This window comes from Aythya fuligula, chromosome 9, assembly GCF_009819795.1.
Source record: "Aythya fuligula isolate bAytFul2 chromosome 9, bAytFul2.pri, whole genome shotgun sequence".
NCBI lineage: Eukaryota > Metazoa > Chordata > Aves > Anseriformes > Anatidae > Aythya > Aythya fuligula.
The window spans coordinates 1,463,223-1,487,151 of NC_045567.1; positions in this window are offsets into that span (position 1 = coordinate 1,463,223).

Sequence of the window (23,929 nt, forward strand, 5' to 3'; positions counted from 1 at the left end):
ATCCTCAACAATACAGGGGCTGGGGTGTTTTATTTCAAGAAGGTAACCCAGAAAGTTTCCAATGCCACCTAGGGTGCATTTAGCTGAGAGGTCTGTACAATGTTTGTGAACAGCATCTATGTCACCTTGCACACCAATTGCTATGCAACAGTCAGCATTTTTGAAACATTTTCTAAAGGCTTAGTAAATAATACGATAAGATGATTTTTAGTATTCCTATTGTTTAGTAAGATAGAAAGAAATAATTTAACAACTTTTCTGTATGCACCATCTAACAATTCATACAAAAGCAAGAAAACAAATAATACATAAGAAACGTACAGAAGTTTTGGAGAAAATCGGATTGTTTTTTCACTATAGATTGTCAAAGTTTCACTCTACAACTGATTAATTCAATGTGGTCACCTATGAATAAAAATTACATTACAAGTGCAGAAGCAAAAAGAGCCAAGGGAAAAGTTTTGCTGAATAAAATGTCTCATGAGATGAGGCGCTCAATGAACAGGTAATTACCTGCTCACCCTTAGAGAACACCAATGGGCCTGTTCTCTTGGAAAAGCTTCTGTGCCAAAAAAAAAAAAGAAAGCTTCTTTCTGTCCCACAGACCTAAGAGCAGAAAAAGGAGTGCAACGATGCTTTCATTATAAAATATAACTCTCCCTTAAGTAGAAGCTTTACTTTGAGAAGGTGAAGTGTAGTAACTGCATTGAATCTACTGTCTACTTTATTGTTGCACCCTTTTCTCCTAAAACTATATGGTAGAAAGAATGCTGTATATGCAGTAGGACCACTGGGAAGCAGCACCAAGACCTTTTAAATGGATAGGTCAGGGAAAAAAAGGAAAAGTAGTTACAACACTGAAAGAAGATGAAATGAAACTGCTGTAATATTCATATCTAGTCGCTCTTGTTTGTTCCTTACACTCAGTCTCAGCATTTGCTGCTGTAGCTAGCCTGCAGGCCATACAACCACCCTGGCATCTCACTGTAGACCAAGAGGTTCTGAACAGAAAGACAAAGTGAGACAGTCTTCTCCCTCCTTCCCTTCACCACACCAGCACATTCCAAGCGACGGCATTCTATAACACAACACCAAAAAAAAATAAATAAATAAAAAAGCATATCTTGCGACAATGAGTGATTTACTAGCCCAAGCTAGAAGAAAAGTCAGTGTTTTTATTAGAAATGATGATTCCCAGTCATGGTGCTTTTTAGTTATGTGCAGTAATTAATGGTAGCATTATGATAGCTGCCAATGACACCCATCACCAGTGCATGTTCTTACAATATCTGTGTGGATCTGAATGCCTAATGAAGTTTTGCCTGTTTTGGGATTCAAAATGAATAATGCAAGACTGAAAACCAAAACTAATGAGGAAACCACTATTTCCTCAGTAAGCAATAGAGACAAGGATGTAGCATACAAAGTCAAGAAGCCAAAAGAGGCCCAAACTCCTCTGTAAATAACGAATTGTGTAAAAGTGTTTGTTTTCTTTAAAAAACAAAAACAAAAACAAAAAAACAACTATTATTACTAAAATATATCTGCAAACCAGAAATTCAAAACTACTTTATTGAAAGCTTTAGAACAAGCAAATATTTTGTTCACCCACTCATCAAAACAGGGAGAGGCAACAACGAAAGCCTTGACTGCAGAGCTCTAGCCTCAACAACACAGCTCTACTGCTGATAAAAGGTCAGTCTCTGGACTGCACTCATCAGTTTTTCTGAGTTCAGCATGACATGCAGTGATTTAATTTTGGTGGTGTGGTTTTGGTAATTTCTTATTATGTACATGCACGCATAATTTTGAAGACTAAAGGGCTGTGTGATCAGCTACCACTTGCAACACGCAAATGTTTATACTGAGAACACTACCCAGTTTATATCATATTACTGCAATAGCATTATAGCACTTTAATTCCTTAATCATATAATTATATTCTAGAACAAAATTTTGCTTTTGCCTTCCTCTCAAGAAGCACTTCAACATGGAAAATAACCTTTTCCTGGACCAAATACTTCAGTTTCGTTTGAATGTCTTTGTATTATTATAAATCTCACACAAAAACAAACACTACTAATACTCCGAGAAGTACTGGCAATGGTTATATTTTCAAGTAATATTTATTTTCATTACGCGTAGCCCATTGCCTTTTGGATTTATCAAAATATTTACTTATGGGAATGGCCTTATTCAGTGCTTTGTGGATCACCAATTACAGATTAAAGAGCAAGGTCATAAAATATTGATAAAAATCATTAACTACAGTTTTCTTCATTTACCATGGCACAAACACATGCTGCTGCAATCTTAATTTGATTCCCAAGGAAATAAATTATTTCACGAACACCATTTAATTGCTAGAACACTTGAAAAATGAAAGAAAGAGAAAGAAAGAGAGAGAAAGAATGAACCTATTTACAACTTTCAACTTTCTGTTCATGTATTTACCTCACCAGTCATCATACCCTACCATTTCACAAAAAAGTTTATTCAAGAAGGAGACAAACTAAATGCACTTTTATTGCAGGCAGATTTATTTAAGTGACATCTGCTGAAATCTTCTGCCTAGGAATACAGACCCTCCAAAAGCAGAAATAAATCTTTCAGGATGCTGGAATGGGGCCAGCTGCAACTCTGCAAGCTTATGTGCTGCTACAAAATCTGAAGTACCAACAAACAAAGAAGCAGAAGAAAAAAAAAAAAAAGTGCTAAGTGTTTGGATCTTCTACCGATTTAGAAGTACAATGCTCTTAATTCATATTAGCAGCAAAATTTAGTGATTTAAGCATACAATTGTAACAGGACCTTTACCATGCACAATGGATGAAGGAGCTGATGGTTAAACTGTATTTCTTTATTGCTGTTAAATCATTGCAGAAGTTATTACCACAACTCATTACCACCTTATCTATATCACAATCAGACCCAGAGGTATCAGGTGACATAACTGGAAGCAAAGTGACTTGCCTATGGGCAAACAGATGATGAACAGAATTAAAACTGAGATCTCCTGAGTCTCAGACCAGATCCTTATAATCACTGTTTTGCTGCTGCTACCATCTGTAATGCCTGAAAAGCCGCTTCCAGTGGGGAAAGCATTACAACAAAAGAAGGTAATTTATTATAAATTGATTTCTGGGATTTTACTTTTTTTTTTTTTTTTTTTTTTTTTTTTTTTTTTTTTTTTTACAGATTTGGTAAATTTTCTTGACATTGAGCTTAGATATCTAGGGGGAAAATGATATTTTTGTTATAGAAACAGCATCTGGTAGTGTAACACTTAGTAACACTTAGTTAAGGAAAAAAATAGACACTAACAGCACCATCTCAGAAACCTGCACATTAAATTGGGCTACAGATCTACTAAGTTTCCTATCTAAACAAACCAAACCAAACAAACAAAAAAAGAGATGATATTATCCACCCACTGAAGTTTTAAATCATGGGCTGCTTAAAGAGAAAATCTGAAGAGACTACACCACAAAGCGTTCTGGTAAGAAAGAAAGCCTTCCATCCGAGGCTTCCATGAAAAATAGATCCCCGCTTTTTGCAATTGGAAAATTAGTAGTAATGAAGAAATTGTTGCAGTCTTTGCTGCATTTTAAATGCTTCATTACTCTATTTTTCCATTATAAAATGAGCATTTAAGCAGACTTAAGACGTAATTGTTCTCTAAAATACGTATATCTCTTCCCTTTAAGAAAAATAAAATCAAGAAAGACATCACTCCAATTTTCTTGTTGGTGAAATGTCTGTCACAATGTGCCATATAGAACCACAACCTAAATAAATTATAGGAGTTGAAGAGTCAAGAGTATACACAGCATCCTTCAAGACACTGAAAGTAGAATTTAATGCTCTGTTCCTACTATTGTTCCAATATTATTCCTAATATATGTTCCTAATAGTCTGTTCAGCTTTAGCACTTAGCAGTTCATTTCTCAAAACAACTAAGATGACAGTATCTCGGATCTGTTAACACTGAAAAACATTTTCCTCATCCTAAATAGATAAGGTCTGAATACCGATGTGTTTTGTTGTACAGACTTCTACAACGCATACTGTTGACAATGAGGGCTGAAATTCAACATTATCAAACATAGCTATTAGAAATGAAACATTTTAAACAAGGGCAGACAAATGTTCTCCTTACATGTCATCCTGCATTTAAGAGTACAGTCCTGCCCTCACGGAAGCCAAGATTTCCTCCAGGGTATTAACATAATGCATATTAACAAATACATCTGCATATTAATTCTCTACTAGCAGAATCAAAAATATGAAATCGACAGTACATGCATAACTCATAGGACTTGGCACCTTTCCAGCACTTGACTTGAAAACAGCGACGAAACTCTGCTGTCAGTTATCATAGTGGAAGAAGAAGGAAAAAGATCTGTTAAGAATTATTTTGAGTTTACAGCAGCATAGCCAGGAATGGAGCCCAAAATATTTCCTCAAACATGCCTTATTATGAAAAGGTTTCTTTTCTCCCACATGAATGCTTCAGTTCACTGAGGTATTTCTAGGTGAATTGCACAGCACACAGAGAACTGGGTTTGATGACTTCCTGTGGAAAAAGTATTCAGAGTGAATTTCAGTAGGAATTTCATTAAATTCCCAGTTTGCCTTTAGCACTATTTAAGAAAAACATACACACAGTGAACGGTTATTTTCATGACCTCTAAAGGATGTATATGCCTAACATGTTATGAGTTGCATGGGCAAATCAATCAGCAAATGAAAAGGACAAATGCCATGGAGATTTATTTATTATTATTATTTTTTTTAACGTTAAGTATCACGAGACTTCTTTTTTAGCACAGATAAGCTTCGTTATGCTACTACACTGCAATCAACTATGACTGCTTTTATTATGTGAGTAATGGGCAGAATTAAACAAAGCATTTGGCATAGTAGATTTGACCTTTGAAAAAAGAGCTCTACATTTTTCTCCCCAACAGTTTATGTTATTTCATTTTGGTAACCTTTGTAAAGAAGTACATTCAGCATCCTGACAGTAGTACAGATCTCACAGTGTGCTAAAAATCAGTACGCAGTCATAAATTCCTACCTAAAATGAAACTGAAAGAGATATCCCTGCTACATTCTTTTCAACACAATCTTATTCGATCAATAGTAAAGATTTAACATATTGATGTAAAAACTGTTACGTTTGACTTTCCATAAAATAATTATTCACAGTTATGTCAAAATCTATGTGCCCTGGTCTTAGCGATATGGCTTGAAGAGTTGCATGAAGATCCAGCAGGACCTGCACTCCCCTCCCAAGCAGTACAGTATTTTACTTCTAAGTTGTATCATGCCCACCAGAGCTGAGGAAAAGCCTCTGACCTCCTGTTCTCCCTGTGCAAAATGATGCTGAGTTATACCGATGCTAGCATCACTCTGTGTCCTCCACAAAGATACTGAGCATCATCAGCACAGAGACAGATCAAGGCTCTTTATCAGTATAGGCTGAAGCACAAGGCTGGGACTATGTTGCTGCTGCCAAATTTTCCTTCTCTTTCTGAAGGAAGAAGAAAACCCCATCTGGGCATAATGAGCCGTAAAGCAGCCCTGGAGTTCTGGGTTTCTGTGGTGCGCCATGAAGAGCAGGAGGGACAGCGGCTGTACCAAGAAAGCCTCCCCCAGCTACAGCCTTCTTCCTCCTTATCAACAGCAGCAGTGAAACTAGAAAACCTGGCTGTGTGGTGTTGGCCCACAGGATCCATTTTGCTGCCTCCTACAGCTGCCCACTCTAGGCAACTGCCTACTTTCCTCGCACTGACTGCAGAAATATCATCAACCCTTTGAATCAGAATTGAATCTAGTATTGCAACGCTGGTTCTGATGTTTGTCATAAAGGCAGCTGCCCTAAACTGAGAGCAGTGCCTTCTTGTGTGTGCCAACCAGCAGACACTAACCTCATGTCAAGCAAAAATGTCATGCATACCAAAACAGTATTTTAAAATACGTGGAAACAACATTCCTGCTATTGCCTTTATCATTTATGACAGGAAGATCTTTAATATATGGGTAAATTTCAATTTGGAGAAATCAATAGTCTTAAATAATAACTAAGATTTCAGGTCTTTCCATCTCAATGCAAAATAACCTACCATTAACTTTACAAATGAGAATCAAGTTAAAAGGCTTCTAGCAAATTACCAGTGAATCACCAGAATTTGCTTCAGGCAGAGATATTAGTCCTAAATTGTTGCCAGTGATATATAGCTTCAGCATTTTTTATTGCTAATTTGCTCTGGTTTCTCATATTCTTTTTCTAATGGATCATTACATGAGCCAGGTAATTTGTACTGCTGCCAATAACTGTCTCAAGGTAAAGCTGTTTAGGTAGACCAAGAAGAATGCACGTCAAGAAGGAGCCTTCTAAAATAATTCCAAATTAAAGCATTGTTACAAAAAAAAAAAAAAAAAAAAAAAAAAAAAAAAAGGAATCAACAGGATAGAAAGTTATGTACTGACGTATCTAGTTCCAAAAATCAAGGCCTTCACAAATAAAATACTATCTTAGTAATACACTGTTATGCACTGGCTTTCCTGCTTTTTAAAAATTCTGTTCATTTTCTTGTATGCTATAAAATACATGCTGGGTCAGAGTGTACTTGAAAGCATTACAAACAGCCACACAGGCATCCAGAAGAACTAGATTGTAGAACTACGGGAAATAAAATATGAAGAATTTACCTACACACCGAGATTTCTTATCCTGCTCCAAACTGTGATCAGCTATATAATCCACCTTAAACATTAAATCTTTATAAACCGAATCAGCTATATGAAGGTCAGTGTTTAATAAGAATAATTTATGTATAATAAGAATGATTTAAACAAAAACTAATTAAATTTCAAATTAAGAAGTATCAGTCATAAGTGATACTTAATTCATCTTTAATATGATGTGTTCTTTCATATTTGTATTTGACTACAGTATATTTTTCTCTTCCAACAAACCCGTATTTATTCTTGGAGGACGACTGAGCAGCACTGAAGAGTGTCAGCATCAACACAATCTATTCAGTGGCAGCAAAGGACACTGGAAAGAGTCCTCCAGTGAGCCGAGCTCAGTCTCAAACTAGTGCCTGAGCAGACAGCCTGAATAGCTCTGTGCTTGCATGCCTGTAAGTAACGTGCGTATTACACAAATGGAGCCCAAACTGTTTCTTTGCTGAGCTCCTGTGTACATACATACAAGTACTGAAAACCTGTTTTCACATCCTTGAGGTTTGTTTTCATATCTTTCCACTAAATTCAGACAGATTGGTATAGAGGTGGTGTGATCACTTTACAAAGGCAGGCAGTCTATATCCTTATCCCCATCCCTATAAACCAATGGCAATTATTTTGTCTGTATCTCTGATATCTTCCCATTCTGTAAGTTTAGAGAACATCTTCAAACTTGGAAAGACCTACACAAGTATTTTGACCTTATCCTGTGATCAGTAAGCAGCAATAGGATCATCTATATTAAGCATGAACTTGCAGTACTCATTCTGCATTAAACGCACAGTACTGCTTTCACCTCACCCATCCTCTGACTGGTTTGGGGCATCTAAAAACTCAGAGCCACCAGGAAACATAAGGCACCAAATTCAGGTCAGTCTGTATGAATCTGGAACTTTCTATACATATGTATAAGCTGACAATGCTGGAATGCAGCTGCCAACTACTCAAGACTCTTTCCTCAAAGACAACACCTTTACAAGGCATTTGCAAGCTCCCCGGCTGGTGGGTCAGACAGATTTAAACACATTCACTTTTTTGGCATCTGGCATGTTTCTGTGGAGCACAGTGACAATATGCTACTTTACCCTGCAGTGATATGAGCAGGGAAGAGATCAAATGCAAGAAACAGGCTTGACAGACGGTCCCACTTCGGTGCTCCTGTCCTTCAGCGCACAGAGCTGTAGAGACTGGGACATGAGTAGCTAAAATGGGAGGAAAACAGACCTCCTCAGGAATGGCTGACTTGCGACTTACAGCAGTGGTTCTTCTCTCCTGTCCCCATGAGAGGGTTGGTAATAGCAGGAATGTCAGACCCCTGTTGTCTCTGCCTGGTCAGACACCAGTAGAGAAGCTGAACACCCGAGAGCAGACAATAATATGGTAAGAGAGATGTGTTCTTCAGGATCTCATTCAATTTAACTTTTAATAACATTTTTGTTGGTGGTACCTTTATTTTATACAAATTAGTCCATTAGCCAAGTGGGTATAACATATTGCTAAACACAATTTTTCCTTTGTATGTAGAATTTCCATGAACATTGAGGTTTCTCAGTACTCCTGTTGCCTGTGATTTCTTTCTATTTTGTTTCCAGCAGAAAACTCCCCTTTCCGCTGAACTGCAGGGTTCTGCTGAATATTTCACTCAGTCCCCACGCAGAATCAACACAAACAGCTATCCCACGTGACAATCTGGTGCAGAATAACCAGTAAAGATCCCCAGCCTGATCAGAGAAAGACAAGCAAGCTTGCTTTGTTATTTTGAACGTGAAGGAAAAAGAGCATTTGAATCACAGCTTTGGACTTTACCAACTGCTGCAGACTGCTCTTGGAAACAATGACCTGAATTTGACAGGGATCCCCCTCTGGATTTATCTAGATGGAAATAAAACTAGCCTTTTAAAGAAATAGCATCTCATGAAGAAATATGATTGATGAGTTGGACTTAGAAATACATGTATGTTGGTATTACAAGTGTTGCCAGTAGCTTTCTATGTACATTAAGACATGTCAGGCAGACACCCCTCCACCCCAATAAATAAATAGGCTGATACATAACAAAAAGAAATGTAGAATTTCTGAGAAGAAAAGTGAAGAGGTTTGCCTTGGAACTATCTTTGGGATATGACCAGCTTATTCTTGGGTATCTTCAGAAGTGCTTTTGCATGCTACCATACAGCTTTTGTCTGAATTTATGTTGGATGAGCCCATCTCTGGAGATATTTAAGGCCTGTCTGGACACCTACCTGGACAGCCTGGTCTAAGGAACCTGCTTTGGCAGGGGGATTGGACCCGATGATCTTTCAAGGTCCCTTCCAACCCCTACAGTTCTGTGATTTTCTGTGATTCTCTGTGATCTGCCACTTACTTTCCCATTGCCACAAGTGTCACAAAACAGCCACAGAATGAGCCAAACTTGGATGCATTATTTGATAAACATGCAGGTGTTGCAGTGCTTTCCACTTTGCCTTACAAAGGAAAGACAACATGATGTTTTTCTCCTTATCTTTTCTTCCTTCTTTTTCTTAAAATCTTTTTTTATTATTTTAATTATGTCAAAAATAATCTTATTTTCCCTTAAGCTAATATTCTTCACAAAGGTAGCAGAAGCCCTAGCTTGAGAATATCAATAAAAGTTTCAAGTTTTTGAAAATAAAAATACACCACCAACAAAACAACAACAACAAAAAATTAGACATTCTTTTTGAGAATAATATGAAGCTATGTCCTTAAGTTTTAAAACATATCCAACCCTAAAGAAATGTATGTATATTTTCAATCATTATACAAATATTCAAAGGCATCAGTGTAAATTGGTATACGGCTGTATAGATGAAATTAATTATCAATTGAATTTGTATCTATCTTGATTCAATTCACAATTTAATTTGCAAAAGATGTATTTTTATTCATCTAGTCCTTAAAATTCAAGAACAGCTTCCCACTAAGAAATGCTATTTACTCTACATTTAACAACAGAAATTGTGTTGCATTCATTTTTATGTCCTTAAAAACTAGTCTACAAAAATAAGGAGATAGCAGAATTAATACTCCACTCGAGTAATACATAAATCTGAGTACCATTAAATACTGGAAGTCTATATTTACAAATGACTTACCTCAATAGCAGGATATAAATTATCAATTGTAACTAGCTCTAAAGGAGAGCTCAGAACTTTGTGAGAAAAAAAAAGAAAAAAAAAAAAAAAGAAAAAAAAAAGTGAATCAGGGAACAAAAATAACTAACCAATTCAGCTTACTGCTTTAGCTGACAAATATCCTCTTAGAAAAGTATTATCCTGAACCATTTAGTAATAAAAGCATAAATATATGAAACTAGCTCAGTAAGTGATGAAGACCATTCAAGTTTTACTATGTGCTGTTCTGTCATCAATAACTTTAAACTTTGCTGGTTGGTATACATTTGTTTTGCTTAACTACTAGGTTTTAATCTAATTATTTCAAACTGTCTCAGGCAAAACTAATAGCAACAATAAGGAGCTGAAGTTACAGCCACTTCACCTGCACTAATGCATACAAATGTTGTCCTCTGGGAGGCTTCTAATTAGCACCTGAATAACCTCAGGTTCCAAGCATTTAATTGGCTTGGGTTTACTGCATAATAAAGGAATCACGTGCTAGGGTTATTTTTATTTGAGCTCCATGTATGCTGAATATCCTAGTACCACCCCACCAAGCAGAAGACAAACTGGCCCCCTTTTTGGTGAAATGACCATTTTTTTTTTTTTTTTAGGCAGAGAAGTTAAAGGGCATAAAGGACTCACGTAGGCAGGGATGTTTTTGCAAGTTAAAGGCATGAGACAGGTTAAAGATATTGAGGGCCAAGGTCAGCTTTTAGATACCAGAAGTGAAATAAAAGGGGTGCAATAAATAAATTGACCAGTATTTGTTCCACAGATTAAACTCCATTTCTGAATTTCCAGCCAAGACATATCTTTCCCTTGTGCTTACTCTAGGAATGACTGACCAGAAGAGGGACCTTTTTCCACATGCCCTGTTCATTAGCCACAAAACTTACCAAAGGTTATAGAACTGAGGGGAGGAAAAAGGACAAGAAATTCATGATAAATGCACATATAAATCATAAATGGTAACCAGCTTCTTTGTGACAAATTACTGCAGAACAAAAAGTTGAGAAACAATTGGCCCTTGTATTTAGATGTGTCCCAAAAGCAAACGGAGAAGAAATGTCTTCAGACACAGCCTTAAGTGCCCTCTGAGGAGCCAGCCTTAAAAGAAGTATCTACATTGGTAATTACTATATACCAACAAGCCAATGGACTTGCTGCTAATGCACCAGAAATGTCAGGTTGATTGCAGCCAGAGGAGAAAAAGCTGGCAGTAAAAAACACAGAAAGCTGCAATGTGTTAACACAGCCCTATCACCAGGGTCACACCGGGCGCTGCAGGCAGCCTGCATGATGCCTACCTGAAGAGCTGGGAATAGGCACACTTGTGAAGACTGTTGAAATCAAGGAAAAAGGGGAAAGAGGAGTTAGGAGTTAAAGAAGAATGAAGAGGCGAGGGGGGAAATATTTTTTTTCCTTTCTGTTCAGAATCCAGAAGAAGAAGCAAGACCAAAAATATACATTATTTTTCCAGTCAGTTTCAGGGGAAAAAAAAAAAAAAAAAAAAAAAAAGAAGGGAAAGTAGCTCAGACACAAGCCACTATTCCAGACTACTCAGGAAGTGCAACTTGAACTTTGAAAACCCCTTACCTCACTCACACCCCTGAGGCCACCAGGGAAAAGGCCCACCCCTGGGCAGGGGTCAGAATTGCCTGCAGACAGCTGCAGAGAACAGCCACTTGCTCTACAAAGGCAGCAGTGGGCAGTTCACTGATGGTTATAAAGCACAAAGGCATATTTCAATTGAAAGTGTTGGATATTCTGGACTTGAATGATACTGAGTAATGCTGGATCAGAATAATGCTTATCTCATGTCTGGCAAAGTGATACGTACACTCAATAGCAAGCTCAACTTTTAGTGAAGTGTTCATGTTTTCTGCCTTCATGAGCTTCCTCTCTGTTGTTGCCAGTTAACCCATGTCTGGCAAAACACCACTGCCCTTTTCACAGTACACAAGAACATTCTAAAAGCAGTTTAAAATTCCAGCTGATTTCTTTTATCCCATTTTATTTCTAGGACTCAGTTCTGCTTTCCACATGAAAAATATATCAACAAGTTACATGAAGCATCTCTCTATATATACTGCTTTATGATCATTATATTGAAAAAATTAACATTAAATCACCATATATGTGGACTGTATTTCATCATTCCAGTATAGGTGGTACTATCTTTAGTTGAAATTTAACTGAAATTAAAGTGAATGTGTCAGTATGACACAGTTCACTTCCTTCTACTGCTGAATAAAGAATTGCTCCAATAAAAGTTTTTAGACCAATTCAGACCACGTTCTTGGGTTTGTTTGTTTTACACACACCGCTTGTCTTCTTCTAAAGAAGGAACTGAGGAAAAAATATTTTGTGCAGTCCTATTGGGTTTCAAGATTTGGAAGATTATAATCTGCTTAAAATATAACTGAACATTTTAAAACAAATATTCAGATATGCCTTGAGTCTAAGTGAACAAAATGATCTTTAAGTATGATTTGATGTTTGAAAGAGTCAGAACTATTACAAGATTTAAATATGAAATTAAAAAGATGTATTCATTTCGTAAAGGCCCTGGAAAATATGGGTGAGCTTAAATGACCAAATGACAGGTAACAACATACTTTCTCATAATTTATCCAGTGACTCTTATTTCTATATTAAGGAGAGATAATGTTGAGAAGAACATGAATATACCAGTAGTCACAGAATCTTCTTAGAGCACACTGTAAGGAGTACTTTCAGGAGTACTTTCACTGAGCAGCACAGCAGCTATACGAGGTCAACTAATGCACCCTGATGGAGGGCCCACCTGGCATCCAAAGTTTGTCTTTAATTTAACTTGCCACCATCCACTGGCCTTGATGTTTAAGTGAGAGTCTTCAAAAGCTGATTAAGTTAGAAGAAATTCTAAAATATCAACCCAGAAGTTAGTATGCAAATTAATGACTGTAATGTTTTAGAATATTTCACCCTCTTAGAATCTGCTTGAGTTTCCCAGATTGGCTGCATCAAGCAGGAAACACCTCTGTCCAAACGTAGCAGAGTTATGCATAAATTAAATATTTCAAAATTAGTTGACATGCAGAGTAGCAATAGATAAATTACATGAATAAAAAAATGATAGACCATAGGTTGAGATCCAAGTATGTACTTTTGAGCATTGGTCATCCAACTTTTTTTTATCCTAAAAGCAGCATATCTAACACGTTGTAATTGCTTGAGTTTTAAAAATGCACAACTTGTAAAAGTTGTATTAGATGAGCAGTCTAGTAGTTACACACCACGAGCATAACCAAAAGCAACTCAAAAAATACCATGAAAATATATTTCAACATATCTATATGATTTAGCTATCTGAATTACCTTCACAATAACACAGATTGTGATGATCTATAATATTTTACATTAGTTCTGCTACTTAAGTCACAAACAATAACTTTTGTTTTCTGCTTAAAAAAAAAAAAAAGTAAATGGAAAATTATTAATGAAACACTTGGATTCGTAACATTGGCTTTTTGTATTGGTTGTGGGATTTGTTGCTTGATTTCTGAATAAAACTACACGTTATTGAATTCTCAAAGCATATAGATCCCTTTTGTAAAATATAGTTTTACAATTAATCAGTACTATAATTATATTTTATAGGTAGTATTCAAATACATTTTTCTGTAGTTGTAAAGTTGTTTTAAAACTGTACTTTGTATATGTGCCCAAAGAAAGGTTACTTCTATACTGAAAACATTCAGCAGCAAGAATATGTATGTTTTTTGTTAAGTTGGAACAAGAATGAGAAATCCTCAACTGAAGACAAATAAGTAAATTTCACTATATACATTAAATCTCTTTCTTTCTTTTCATAATACTTAAAAAATTTTTTGCATATCAGAGCATGCATATTTTAAAATGAAAACACAGCTGAAATGGATCCTCAAAATAAAGATATACTTTCAATGTACTTTCAACTACTGTAAACTGGAAATGAGAATGCGCTCTTGGGAAAAATAAATAAATAAATAAATAAATAAATAAATAGATGAATAAATGAATTTCCCTGGACTAAAATATTAAAACTTACAAATGCTGCCCTATAATGAAAAATGTAAATTATGTATACTGTCTGCAATAGAAGATCAGATGTTTATCTCTTTGCTTCCCTTAAGAACTTTGGTAAGAAAAAAAAAAAAAGGTTTGATGTTATTAATCCATGCATTATCTGCTTCTATTATTGTCATAATGCTAAAACCAACTATGACTGCAGAAAAAGTGACTAAATCAGTCTTTAATCACAAGTAAATAGCATTCTGGGTGTCATCTGTACTGAGTCATTCAACATCAGCTCTATCAATCTGATACAAGGGGCCTGATTATTATTATTATTTTTAAACCAACAGGTGCAACTCTGATGTTTGCACCTAATGTAATTATCTCATTGAAGTTCTGCAACACTTCCTCTATACAGTCTTTGTTTTTACAGCACAGATTACCAGTTCAAAGTTCATCATAACTGGAAGGCTAAGGAAAAGTTTAAGATAAGAGGTAAAGGTAAAGGAGTGATTTTATCTGAGCAATGTTTACTTTCTTGATAAAATTAAATAAATAAATACAGGAAAATCTGTGCAATTCCAATAAAAACCCTGCGTGTGTGTGGTGGAGGGTGGGTAGGGCTGAACAGAAGGAACTGCCTTGTCTGCCCAACGTACAGATGACAGCAATACCCTAATGACTGTCCAGATGGAAGTCACAAATCCTTTATATGTAAGGGCTCTGTGTCAAATCAATTGTGATCTGGCTGCAGACAGGAATGTGATAATACTTTTATGCTCCACCCTGGCCTTGAAATCCCAGAAACATAAGGCCTCCAATATGTGAATACATGTATATGCATGGGAACAACAACAAAATCACCAGGAATACAATAAACGAAAATCAACAAACAAAAACTAAACACCCAGAAAGCCATATCCCCATCATGACTCTCACAGAGTCATGAAAGAATTCCAACTCAATAACCAAGGAGAAGAGGGAATAAAGGTACCGGTACCACATTACTGGAATGGGTATACCATTCCCACTGAGTCAATTTACTTCACAGCGCCACTTTATCATCAGCATCATTTGCTGATGCTTCCAAATCACAGGAGATTTTCAGATGAGGGCAGATGACTGATTTTTATGAAAATGGGAATCGAGAAAGAAGAGGACAGTGCAATTCACTAGCAAGATGCTTGGCACTGGACTCAGTAGAATAAATGTTAAAATTGCACCTGTGGAAGATTGAGTGGGAGTGAACAGTTGGGCACTGCTTGTGGATTGCTTTAAACATAGGCTTTAAGCTCTACTTAATGTACATTTGAAGTAGAGTCAGTTCCAAATATACAAGAAGTGTAAATTCACCCAAGATTAATGTTTTTCTTCTTTTGAGAATCTCCTTTTAGAAAACACATGGGAATCCACTTATACTCTTGTGTAACATAAATAACTGCAGCTATCCCAGAAGTTCCTAGACTGAAACACAATCCTACTGCAAATATTCTTGATATGACCTAATTATACATTCCCTGTTCCAGCTTTTACATCACTATACAATAGTGATGTAAAATAGATCATATTTCATGGCAACAAAAGATATTGCCCCTTAGGAATGACTTTCCATTGAGAAGAGCTTTAATTTATTTATAGCTACACTTTATACTGCAAATAACACTGGGAACCCAGATAAGCTGTTAGGAAGAATTGCTCTCTCCTTCTATTAAATTAGCTGCTTTGGTTAACTGATTTAAATCTTATTGCAAAAATAAAAGGCTGAAATGAGTTTGCCTTATAACAGGGAAATGAAACACATTCTGTGCCAGGAGGTAGCTAGAGAATAATGTCTACAGCAAAGATTTCTTTTACAGTTTCTGAATGCCTTTTATGCCAAAAGAAATAAAGAAAGCTTTAAAAAGAGTAAGAGAGCTCTCCAAGAAAGCTTTTTGTGTATTCGAAGATATATGGGCTGTTCCTGAAATGTTTCTGAGCAGGCACTCAGTGTAGGGCTGAAGAAGTGCAAAACAGCTTTTTCTGCTCAGTGCTCAAGGATTGCTCTCTGGACCTTATACTTCAAAGAAAGTGAGTTCAAAAACTTTTAAATTACTATGTTCTACATAGAACTATAATTGTGATTATTTTTAAAGCAACAACTCATATCTGTAATAGCAACTCTGGTCTTCAGAGAAAATGTCTCTGTTGGCTTAAGAGAATATTCAAATAACAAACAAACAAACAAACAAACAAAAACACTTTTCTGTTGTCTGAAGCTAAGATTAAGACATAAGCCCTGAATATTGGAGAAAATATGTGAGGCATTGGAAAACATTGTGAGGCATTGGAGTGGGCTGCCCAGGGAAGTGGTAAAGTCACCATCCCTGGAGGTCCTGGAGTTCAACATCTGTCTAGATGTTGAACTTAGTTATATGGTTTAGTGGAGGACTTGTTAGTGTTAGGTCAGGGGTTGGACTCGATGATCTTGAGGTCTCTTCCAACCTAGACAATTCTGTGATTCTCTGAAAAACAGATTAAATTAAAATGCTGTTATGAACATTCTATGTATTTCCTTCAGGGACATTCAGGTTCACTTGTATACTGAGTGGAAGACATTAGGTTCAGTAGTGTAACCTCAGACAGCTTCCATATGAAATTACAAGTCTACTGACAAAAAGCTTTACCTGAAATGGAAAGTGAAAAAAAGAAACTCACTGGCTGCAACAACTGTAGGCAAAACTTAAAGCAGAGCCACATCCACCTTGGTTTTCAAAGAATAGCTGATACCTTTTGAGATTCCCAGTCCACATTTCAACATTGATTTATCTGAACCAGCAGCTCACTGCTGCTCTTCCAGGCTTCATATTGTTAAGCCTCTCAATGACTCACCAGTCAATTGGAAGAATCACCAGCCAGAGACATGAATATTTCAACCAAGCTAATGTTTTTCACGAAGTCTTCCTTCAGCACAAAGTTTCCCAAGAAACTTTGAAACATTGAACAACAGATTCAGATAATCAGCTAATTGATCAGGTAGGGACTTAATAGCTATCTCTGTTCAGGTAATGGACAGGGATCCAGGGCAGTTGCTCATGTTCTCAGCTTCAACATTTGTAAGCAGGGTTAATAAAGCCATGGTCTTTTGAACCTGTTACTCAGTTTGCATCAAAAGAAAATCCAAGTGAGGTCTCAAAAGCTTTTTTCAAAGATTTTGTTTATTTACTAGGCTATTTAGGTTCCACACCCACATGTAGGGCACCCTAAGTACAAACACCTTCCCTTTATACAACACGAACATCTCATCTAAAGGTTGGCATTATCAGCACTTTATTTACTAATTAGTTCAGCAGTTTATTACGCTGAAATTTAAATGTACTAATCAAATGTTTATTTTGTAATCATGTTACATTAATGCTAATTAGTGATGTATTTATCGCTTCATGGATTACATTTAAATTTAAATGCTCTAGTCAAAAGTTTGACATTAAGTTGCACCTACCTACTTAAATAGTCTCTAATGCATTGGCTAATTTTAAATGCCATTAAAGTGGCACAAGTATTTCTTTGTATTCTAAGCATTATTTTAAAACAGCACCTAGATAATCCTGGTAATTGTTGTTTCTGTGGATGTGATAGGTATTTTTCCATAACTACAAACATGAAATTTGAACCAAACATCTTTTAAATACCCCTAATTCCGGAGAATTACATGTGAGATTTGGTTATTAACATAATTATATAACAAATATATATTAACAAAATTTGATTGTTATTATTTCTCACCTAACTGCATCTGTTTGCAGCCAGGTTTATGCAATGTCTGTAGTTCAAAGGGAGATTCTGAGCAATTTAGGAAACCACAGTACAATTAGAGAAAAAAAAAACAAAAAAAGGTAAAACAAACACTCTTCAGGGGAATAACCTGCATATGACTGCTTGGCTATACATACAAAAAATTCTCCAATACTTCACATTTCCATCTTTCCAAGTATTAACACATTTGTTGTTATCAAGTACTGTAAACTCCCACTCAGGCAGGAATAACCCTATCTTCAGAGTTTTCAGCAGGGACAGAGACACAAACAAAGCTTAAGATGCAAAGATTTGTTATATTCATGAGGCTGCTTACAAAGGACATAGTTCAGACCCACCTTTTGTCTGCCACATATGAACATTCAGTTGCATCTGGCATCAACTCCCCACAGCCTGGGAGACAAAACACCTCTCTCTGAAGATACATGAGATTTTCAGAGGAAAAAATGGAAATCTTATATCTTCTGGATGCGGATGATTTATTTCATGGACTGTCCTCTGTTTAGATACCATTGTGAGTCACAAGGTTTGCTTTCCATTTCTTTAATACCTGACAAAGCCTTAAATCCATGTAACCAGTTTCAAGTATTTTGTGAATTATCTTCACTTACAGGATATCAGAAAGCATATTCCAGATCTGATCTGATGTCACAGTATGCTGTTCAAACTTTATACCAAAACAAAACAGCAATAAAGTAAAGCTAATGTCAAATTCTCCTTTCCTTAATAACTTCTTATTGTATCACTTGTTATAGTTATACAATAACTTCTTATTGTATAACTACTTTTTGTATCGGAAATAAATCCTGTAGCTTACATTTAAAAAAGCTATTGTCTTGCTACACATTTGCTGCTTTGATATTTTGTCATGTGGTTCTTCCAGTGTAATTTAGTTTCAACTGAACCTTTTAAAAACTTCTTCTTTAAGATTTCTTGGATACTTGCTGAAAAACCTTCATTTATCAGTGCCTAAGTGGGAACTTTATTACCAAGGATCTCAGATGCTTGGAATCCCATTCCACTATTTTAGTCTAGAAAAAACTCCCTGAAGACTGAGCTCACATTAGGAGTAACCTGATCTAGACAGGTCAGAAGATTTGTGTAGAGATCTGCACGTGTATGTGAAACACTAGTCTATTGTTAGTGGCTCTTCAGAATATGGTTTTGTAGGTATTCTTATAAAATTCATTTTTTAACACAACATTAAGAATACCATAACTCAGTTCTTACAGCTCTTCTAATAAACTAATATTTAAAAATATAGTGTCCTTAAAGCAGAAGATAGTAAGCCTAGAGTGGCAATGCCCTTGCCAGTGCATTTATTTAAAAATATAAGTGAACAGAAAGAACATTTCGAGTATAGAATATTATGAAAATTTGGATAAAGCTACAAAGGTAAAATACAAAATTGTACATTAATTAATTTAATTTAATTGTACAAAATTAATTTAATAAAAAGCCTGGCTCTGAGACAAACCTGTGACAAAGGACTCCATATCACAGCAGTAGCTTCAACAATCAGAAGATGGTCAGTAAACACCAATGTTTATTGTCCTCAACCTCTATGCTGCCCTGATAGTGATACAAGTTTGGCATAGATTAGCCACTGGATGCAGGATTATCAAGGTTTATGTTAACACTCGTTATTGCACAGAAAGATGTTGCAGGGGAAGGGGAAGAAATCTATGCTCTCAAATATTCCATATTCCTACACACACAAGTGGTGTGTTAAGAGAAGTCACTTTTCAAACACCAGCTTCCCAGGACAAAAGTGGGAGCAGGGCAAGCTGTGCTGACTAAGCATGTGCTGTTTGCCCTTTCCCTGCTCAGCTTACCAGGACCACCTGGAGGGTGCCAATGACATGCAGCTCATGGTTAGTGTGCCCTACTCAGAGACATACCCCCCACCCTTACATGACACTTGGCCCACTTCTGAGGTGGATCAGGGTTGATTTTTAAGAAAATCAACCACCTTTTTTACTGCAAATCTAAATGCTGGGAGAGCCTTACAAGCTAAAACTAATACCTGCTGGCAATTCTCCACTAAATGAGCCGGGGGCAGGATGCTTAGGCGCTGTGCAGCTCCGAAGGAAAGAGGCAGCACTGGCAGAGCTGGCCAGGGGTCTATTCTAATTTGAGGAACTGACCACATCTAACAGCAGAAAGGAAAGATAATTAAGTCCAGTGCATGTTCTGATTTTGACGGCTACTCTTTTTTGTTGCTCTTCCAGAAATTGTGCCACAGCTAATTAATGTCATCTGTGACAAGATGGCCCTTCTTAATGAACTTTCTTCCTTTAACATTCTCCCCTCCCCCGCTCCCAGGTAAGCTATATCTTTACATTCTGAATGCACCATCACATACAGACTGCATCCCTTTTGCCAGAAATATTGCAGCAAATCCTGTATGTTGTTGAGATGCCTATTTTGTCCATCCAAAATTGATTATAGCTACTGACTGATTTAGATTTTGTTGTTGTTCACAATTGATTAAAAATAATTAAATACCTCTTTTCTTTAGATTTTTTTTTATATATAACATTCTAACATTTTCTCATTTTAATCACAGTCAAAAGGCATTTCTGTTCAAATGGGTATTTTCTTTCATTTGTATTTAATATAGATTTCAGTATTAATAAGAAATTACTGAACCTTAAATAAATTTTCTTTGGATCAGAGCTACTTTTCATTTTCTTTCATAACTAGTTTTTTTTTTTTTAATTTATAGACCAATAGATATATATATATTAAAGAGAAAATTAGGTCAGATTTTCTTTTCACGTGGAAGGGGTAGCAGTACATTTTTACCTGCAAATTTAATAAATCCTACACAAGTAATAGTATATGAAGAGATCAATCCCCACTAGAATTGTATTTTAATTATACACAGTTATCTCTGGAATTAAATTTTTCCTGCCAGCTGATTATCATAATTAATGTTCTTCAAGTGATCACAGTTATTTTGAACATACTGTCTTTCATATGTCTCTTACTTTATGCCAATATTTGTGTAGATTACTCCAAGGATAAAGAAATACTAAATAAAATACAAATATAAATACTTCTTGCTTCATGATTCAGTAATCACAAATATAAATGTTTTTTTGCCCACTAGAGCAGAGAATACAGAATACTGAAGTAACCCATAATCTTGCTAGAATGTGGTCCATTTGGTTTCTTCAGTTCATGGATGACACTATGAACCTTACTCATCCCTAACAGCACATCAGATGACAGAGTAGCACGTGGCACAACTGAAGAGAGACCAGTCACTAAAAATGCTATTTTTCACCTACCACATTTCTGTTTGCATTTGATCCTCTTAATTTGAATTTCTTTCAGCATCATTAAACTGCATCAACACTGATGATGGAGGTCAGTTAAATTTCAGTCTTGCAATTTTTGTACAAAGATAACTGGATTGAAAGTGCACAAAGGAGAATCCACTGCTCCTTTTTTCTATATGTAAAGAACAAATCCTTCACAGCTCAAAAGAAGTAATACGTTTAAATATGAGAAGTCAAAAGTTAAAAAACAGCTAGCAGATTAGATATGCATACAGATATAGCAAATCATCATAAAGCCCACGGGCATCATGGCAACATAACCAGTAGGGAACTACAGCAGGTAGAAAAGAAAATTAGATCAGATTTTTGAGGTTATGACACCTTGCATGTTGGAAGTGTTTACCAAATTCCTATAAATAAAGAAGCTATTCTGAGCAAAGTTGCATAAATATGATGGAAATTAAACCCAAGGAAAGTCTACAAAAGGTAATTTTGTTGTTGTTGTTGTTGTTGTTATCACAAAAAAAAATCTAAAAAAAAAAAAAAACTGTTTCTAGTGTTCTGATTTCAGCTCAAAGGCAGAAACTTTTGCAATAGCTTTTGATAGCTCCTGGTGGCACAGGGTGTTAGGCTTTTTGAATTTCATTCTTTTCAGTTGGAATCAATATGTACAAGATGTGCTATTGTAGTCTGCTTCCATATCCCAGATGGCCTCTTTGAAATACATGTATCAGTCCACCTCCTGATTCGACCTCCTTACACGACGTTATCGAAGGAGGCTTATAGACTATATTGAGCAATGTCTCCAAATAGTTACCCAGTGCCATTTGGCAGCTCAGAAGTTGCAGTCCACCCAGCCACAGAAATACAGTCAAGATAGCACCAAAGGACAAACCGGGCTCTGCAGGCAAAGAGGTCATTTAGGAAGTCTGCTGAAAATCTTGAGCTGAAATTTATGTGCTTTCACAGAACACAGTTTGAAGCTCAGAAACACCATGGTCCCAAAACCTCAAGCCAGAAGAAAGTAGATGTTGGCTCACTGAGTGTTTTGCTCAGTTGGAACTCTAGAAAATGCTTGCTCTCTTCACAGTCTGAACATTTCAGATGAGGCAAACTGAGTCTGGGACAAAGCAATGCTGGGATGTAGCTTCTATATCAAGCACATGATACCACACAAGTCTGTTATTCAAAACTTGTGGTTCCACGTGGCGTAATGGCCACACGGACACCAGGGTTCTTTTAGGGTCAGTAACTGCTACTTCTTTATTGATGACATAATATCATCTCTCTCTTACTGAGGGCCTAACTTCATCTCTCATATTGAGGGAATAACTTCATTATCCTTGTTGCCTCCCCATATCAAGGACAGGCTCCCTTCTTATACCATTCACCGGTCAACAACTTTGCCCAGCAGCCAGTCTCTTGAATCACCCTTCTTTGTTCCCCCTAAACTCTTTACATTCCTGATGGCCTCATCGTTAAGAGTCCAATGTTATCACCAACCATGGGGTTGTCGACCCCCATGGCCACACTCCCACAGTTCCCACTAGTTCAGGGCTCACCTTTCTTCAGAGACGCCCAGCATACAAGGTATAAACCATTTATCTCAAAATCCTATAATCCTGTGTGCAAAGAGAATCTAAAAGATCACTATCAGTTATCAATTCTCAGTCTCCAATATCTAAATATACATATATATTTAAACAACCTGCTATGCGGATATGTGAACTACAGCATATCATTCCATAACAGCTACATCCCAGCAAGCTGAAGTCAGGTCATAGTTAATCTCAAAGATCTGTCCTGCTTTAGGTTCATTCTTCAGCTGTCAAAACAAAGGCTATCACTAGTGCTGTCAGAATTATTACTGGAATTTGCAGAAGCATTTGTCCACTTTCAGCATTTATTTTAGTCTATGTTCCAGCCTCAGGGAAGACAGGTAGTCTCTTTAATAGAACAGGCAAGCCACTCATGAAGAAAGACTACAATTCTTGGTAAATACATACATACATATATATATATATATATATGTAAAAGGCATTACAAAGGAAAATAAAACCCAACCTTTCTTTTTTTCATGCTTTCTACAAAAATGTTATTTTCTAATAAAAATATTTTGTGCTCAAACAAAATTTTGAGGTATTCCTGCACTCTTAATGATTGCCCCAATACACTTAGCAAAGGTAGGAGGGTGGTTTCCAATGACTGAGAAAAGAAAAAGATTGACAGAGAACCCAATTCCTGAAGGACACACCAGGCAATTGGAGGTGGAATATATTCAATTTTTTTTACGCAGCTCTTGTTCCATGATATAGAAGTTTTACATGTACACAGTCACCCATTCTTCCTGACACAGTTATAACAAACAGCACTTTGAGACTTGTTTGCTGCACATCTGGAACAAAGCTGCTGTACGCAAAATGCTGCTCTAAAGCCTTCAATGGCCCTTTCAGGTCAGAGGGATGCCCTCTGGGAGCTAGGCTCTGTGTGTGCTCAAATCCTCTCCAGCTGTGGAGCCACACTAGGATACTTTACAAGCAATAACAGACCAATTGTTGTTTCAATAGTAAAACTAACAAGTTAAAGAGATCAAATGTAAAACAAATAATAATTGTTAGATTTCTTTGATGGGGAAAAGCAGAAAGACACAACTATGTAAGCCAGATATTAATAGAGGTTTAGCTCTATTGAACCTGCTTAAGAATGAGGGGGAAAAACATAATAATTGCATTAACTACATATCCCTTTACAGTGGTAAAAACAACTGATGAGAATGCTCATCTGGTCTTACTTGAGTCTCTGAAGAACCATCTGAATACCACTGTCCATTTAAATGAAAAAAAAAAAATAATCCTGCCAAATGCTCATCAGGGCCTTTTGCCAGACTTATGGCATAACTGTTGCTGTGCAGAAAGA